The following is a 5646-nucleotide window of genomic DNA, read 5'->3' as shown; positions in this document are numbered from 1 at the left end:
CTATTCAAAACGTTTATCTTTCACGGTCATTTTGACTTGGGGAAGAGCCAGAAGTCCCATGGTGCCAGATCTCACGAATGAGGTAGATGAGGACATATATTCTTGTTTTTATGAGCTGCCTTTCCATTGGATGGCACTCAGCAGAATTAGCATACTTTTTATCACACCTCATAAAGACAGTTTTCCTTTAGCTCCTCCCCCAAACATCCTTACCTCAAGAACACATATGGAAGGGCTGGGGCGCAGCTCAGGGGTGAGCAGTTGCCTGTCCTGCATAAGGCCTGGGTTTGATCCCCACCACCATAAATGAATAGATCAATAAAATGTATGTGGTAATGCTAATGCTATTCACTGTTTTCCTCTCCCTGGGCATATATAATTGAAAATATGTTTCCCTGTTTTTCTTGGAGTTAGGTTGGGGCCATGTGGCCGGGTCTTAGCCAGTAGGGTATGAGTGCCTATAAATCTCTGCCCTATTTCCTGCCTTTATAAAAGGTAACTTGGAGGCCATTTGTATAAGGTAGGGGTGTCACAGTCAGTCCTCAGGACCTATGGGCCCCCTCCTCCCAATCATGCTAAAGTCATAGATGCCCACGTCCCTTATATGAAATGACATACTATTTGCATGGAATCTACACACACCCTCCTGTGGGCTTCAGTCTTGTCTTGGGTTACAGTGGAGCTCAGTGATAGAGCACTTGCCTAGTGTGCACGAAACCCCAGCTTCCATCCCCAGCACCGTAAAAATAAAGAAATTCTCACAATAGTGTGGTGGCCCACAGCTGTCATCCCAGCACTCGGGAGGCTGAGGCAGGAGGATTGCCATGAGTTTGAGGCCAACCTGGGTTGCATAGTGAGTTTAAGGCCAGCCTGAGCTGTAATACCTAATACAATATACATATTCTATAAATACTTGCTATGTTGTGTTGTGTAGAAGAAAATTCTGTGCATGTGTAGAATAAATGCAAATTTTTCCCAAATATCTTTAATGCATAAAGGTGGAATCTGTGGATACTGAGTGCCCATTACTTGTGGAATTTATTTTTTGATTTTTTGATTTTTCTCCGGTACCGGGAACCGAACTCACGACCTTGCACTTGCCAGGCAGGCGCTTTTGCCGCTGAGCTAAATCCCCAGCCCCACTTGTGGAATTTAAAAAGGGCTTGGCTCACGGAGTCGTTGCTCAGAGACCTTCGTCAGGTGGTATATATGAACAAGAAATGACTTGATTGTCTTACGATGTTGAGATTTTGGGGGCTGCTTGTTACAGCAGCTGTCATCAGTTATACTGACTAATACAATGAGTGGACCCAACTTTCACTGAAGGTTGGTGTGGAAGCCTGTGTGAGAACCAGAAGACCCCACTGCAGGAAAATGAACACATTAAAATTTAATGTGACTGTCTTTGTCCTCAAAAATCCTCTGCACTGTGAATGTGTCACTGGAAATGTGCTGTCTCCAAATCTAGATTTCTTACCATTTGGCCACCTCCCTTCTTCCCTGACATCTATCTTTGCCTACCCCTCCCTTTTTAAGCTGTCTACACTAAAATCTCCTTTTTTCTTTTTCTTTTGTGATATTGGAGATTGATCCCAGGCCTCCCACCTGCTAGGCAAACACTTTATTGCTGAGCTACACCCCATTCCTTTTTAAAGAAAACTTGATTTTAAGACAGGGTTTCATTAAGTTGTTTAGGCTGGCCTTGAACTTGTGATCTTCCTGCCTCAGCCTCCTGAGTATCTGGGACTACACATGTGCACCACCATACCGGGTTTACTTTCTTTCAGTGAACCATTCACTCAACCCTTCACTTGACTTTCTTCTTATAGACCATGCCTTTGTGAACAGAAGACCTGTGATTTATTCAACTAATGCTATTGATAATGACTGCAGTCGCCATTGTCTGTATGCCAGATGCTGTCCATCCAATTGTTACTGTGTTTATTTATTCCTATAACACTTGAGGAAGCATCTAATAGTCCCATCTTGCAGATAAGGAAATTGAGAAACAGACAGATGAATAATTTGCCCAGCATCTACAACTAGAAAGTAACTGGGCATGGTGGCACATGCCTATAATCCCAGCACCTGGGAGGCTGAGGCAGGAGGATCACTGAGAGTTGAAGGCCAGCCTGAACTCATAGCAAGACTTTGTCTTTAGATGGATAGATGGATGGATGGATAGATAGATAGACATACAGACAGACAGATAGATAGGGACAAAGACCAATAACAAGTTTTGTGGCTGGCTGTGGGCCAGCACTATGGGAGGCTGAGGCAAGAAGATCGTAAGTTTTTTTGTGTGTCTTTTTGAGACTATGCAGTTTCAGCTGGCCTTGAGCTCACTTTGTAGCCCAGGCTGGTCTCGAACTCACAATGACCCTCCTGCCTCAGCCTCCTAAGTGCTGGGATTATAGGCATGCACCACCTTGCCCAGCAAAAAGATCGTAAATTTGAACCGAGTTTAGGCAATTTGGCGATTTAGCAAAACCCTGCCTCAAAATTTAAAAAGGGGCCAGGAATAGAGCTCAGTACCAAGGGCCTGGGTTCTATCTCCAGGACCAGAATAAACAAAATTCACTGCTGGGGACAGCACTTTATACATACTCTCCACATACCACCTGCCAATCCCATTTCACAAATGGGGCTGGAGGGAAACTGAGTCAGGAGGAAGGCAACCACCCCCAACACACAGCCCAGGGTTTGCACACAGACCTGCCTGTCTGTTCAACTATTCTATCCCATCCCGGCACAGGCCTGTGGGGGGAAGGGACAGTTTAATAAGGGTGCTTTAATTAGCCCAGAGCTCGTTAATGAAGGAGAAGCTCGACCCTGTAAATTAAAGGTTAATTGACAAAGGTGTAAGAAGGGAATTCGGGCCGCTCTCTGCCCGTGTTTATTCTCAGCATCATCGCAGTCCGGGCAGCTGCTGGGAAACCCCAGCTGATCTGCATATGCAGCAGCCGTAATTAATCAGCTGGCTCTGCTTCCGGAGCCCTGGCTCAGGCACTGTTCCCGGCTGGGGGTGGGGTGGGCGGCCGAGTGGGGGTTGCCCGTGGCTTGAGCCGGAGATGGTCGTAGGGGGTAGAACCAGTAGCAGATTTTACACAGATACACTCACAGCGCCATGAGACACACGCACAGACGCACACAGACACGCACGTGCACACAGACATGCACACGGACCAACGACCCACAGAATTGGATATTTATCCTTTTTTTGAAATGGGGTCTTGGTATGCAGTCCAGGCTGGCCTTGAACTCACTATGTAGCCCAGGCTGGCCTCAAACTCACAGTGATCTTCCTGCCTCAGCCTCCCAAGTGCTGGGATTACAGGGTCCACCACCATGCATGGTGGATGTTTATTTTATCACCTCACACCTGCAGGTTGGATCCAAGACCCACAGTATACAACCTCCCAGCCTCAGCCAGATTCAGATACCCCGGCCCCGAGAGCAGGGCACACACACACTCACACGCTTGCCCGGTGCTGCTTGGACACAGCCATCCTCCTCTCTTGTGCATAATTGTCTGCACTAACCCACCCTCAAAAAAGAGAGCCACTTCTAGAAAGAGACCTCCTCAGTCACACATGGAGCTACTGCATGAAGGGTGTGGCATGTGTGTGGCACACAGAGGGCTGTACCAGCCCACTCAGACAGACCTGGCACCAATGCATCGAGCTGTAGGCACAGGCCTGGTTCAAGTGGATCATGGACCACCACCCCCCAAACCATTCATTCAGCAAATATTTACTGAGCATGTACTACACACCCGGCACTATCCGGTGTCTGGGGATAACACAGGGAACAAATGACCTTGCTGGGATGCCATTAACACTTCTGTGTGGTTGACAGGCAGGAAGGAAATGCACTAACTGAGGCTTCATAATTCAAACAACTATGGGCTGAAAAAATTGGGGAGCCAGGCGTGATGGCGCAAGCCTATAATCCTAAAACTCAGAAGGCTGAGGCAGGAGGATCTCTCCGAGAGTTTGTCGCTGGCCTGGGCTATATAGTGAGTTCAAGCCCAGACTGCGCTATATAGTGAGAGCCTGTCTCAAAAAAACAAAAAAAAAAAAAAAAGAAAAAGAAAAGTCTGCTTGTGTACTGAGCATGTGCAGACCCTCTTATAACGATTCTCTAAAAGGTACAGTGATACAGCTACACCCATAGCATTTATGTTGTCTCCGGTATTCCAAGTGATCTAGAGATGATTTAATATGCAGGGAGGATTTCTGCAGGTTCTGTGCAAACACTACACTATTTTATAGCATCAAGTTGTGCATCTGTGGATTTTAGTATCCAAGCGGGTCTTGGTATCAAATCTCCCGAGGGCACCTGAGGGGCGATTGTGCAGATATAAGACAGCAGGCGGGGCTAAGAACAAAGTTGTGCTGCGCAGAGGGCCCGGGAGAGGCAGGGTGGTCAAGGAAAGCGTGAGCAGGAGGCAGAGACTAACACAGAGAGGGGGCGGGAGCCATGTGACCCGCCGTGCCCAGAGCTACCGATGGAAACAGATTCGCAGGCGCGCATGCGCCATGCAGACCCGTGGCTGCCTGCAGTGAAGCTCTGCCAATCACCGCTGCAGACATTGGCCCCGTGTCCAGAGTGTCCCACACACCTACCCTAAAGGTGACAGCACAGGGACAGGGGAGGCAGGAGAAGCTGAGCAGAAAGATGACCAGATGAGCTCAGCATCGCGGTGCACGCCTGTCATCCCAGCACTCAGCAGGCTGAGGCAGGAGGATCCCTGTGTGTTTGAGGCCGGCATAGGCTACACGGAAAGGTCAAGGTCAGCCTGGACTACGTAGCAAGACCCTGTCTCAAACAACAATAGCAGCAGCAACCGCAACAGAAAGACAGCCCGATGGACTCCAAGAGAATATTCTTCCTTCCTTGATCTGGTCTCATTCCTTTAATACATATTCCCGCCTCCACCCTGATAGATTTCTCATTATTTATTTATTTAGCAGTACTGGGGATTGAACCCAAGGATCACTGAGCTACATCCTCAGACCTTCGAAATGTTTATTTCAGGACAGGATTGAGGCAGGAGATTAGGGCATGGCTGGCGGGTTAGACAGATGGTAGTGACCTGTCATTCACAAGATCCAGGATGTGAGCTCGCATCCTGCACCTGGGACCAATCAAAGAACCCTATCTTCAATACCTTTGGCAAAAATTCAAGGAGGTTTTTGATAGGCTGACCCAGGTCTGACGTCAGGCCGGAGAGGGCAAGGTTCATGGAGCCCACACAAAAGATGGCGCCATTACCCTCATGGCCACAGTATTCTTTCTTCGGTGGCCTGCTGTCACCTGGCAGAGCATAATCTTTTCCTATGTTTAAGAAATATAAAACCTAGTGACCTTTTCCACACTTCTCGACCAATTCTTTGTTCAGGACAAGAACCTAGAAAAAAATCTCTATAAGGAGCCTACAGCAGCCCAGGGGCCTGGTTACAGGATCTCACTAAGTTGCCCCAACTGTGCTCAAACTTACAATCCGCCTGCCTCGGTCTCCAGAGTAGCTGGAGGGACAGGCGGGAGACACTACACCCAACCTTTATTTTTAATTATAGTTTAAAATACAAAACAAGATTTATCATGGTGACTTTTTCTTTTTTCCTGTGCCGGGTTGGAACC

This window comes from Chinchilla lanigera, unplaced genomic scaffold (genome assembly GCF_000276665.1).
Source record: "Chinchilla lanigera isolate Chin_1 unplaced genomic scaffold, ChiLan1.0 scaffold00094, whole genome shotgun sequence".
Lineage (NCBI taxonomy): Eukaryota > Metazoa > Chordata > Mammalia > Rodentia > Chinchillidae > Chinchilla > Chinchilla lanigera.
This window is presented reverse-complemented; position numbering follows the sequence as displayed.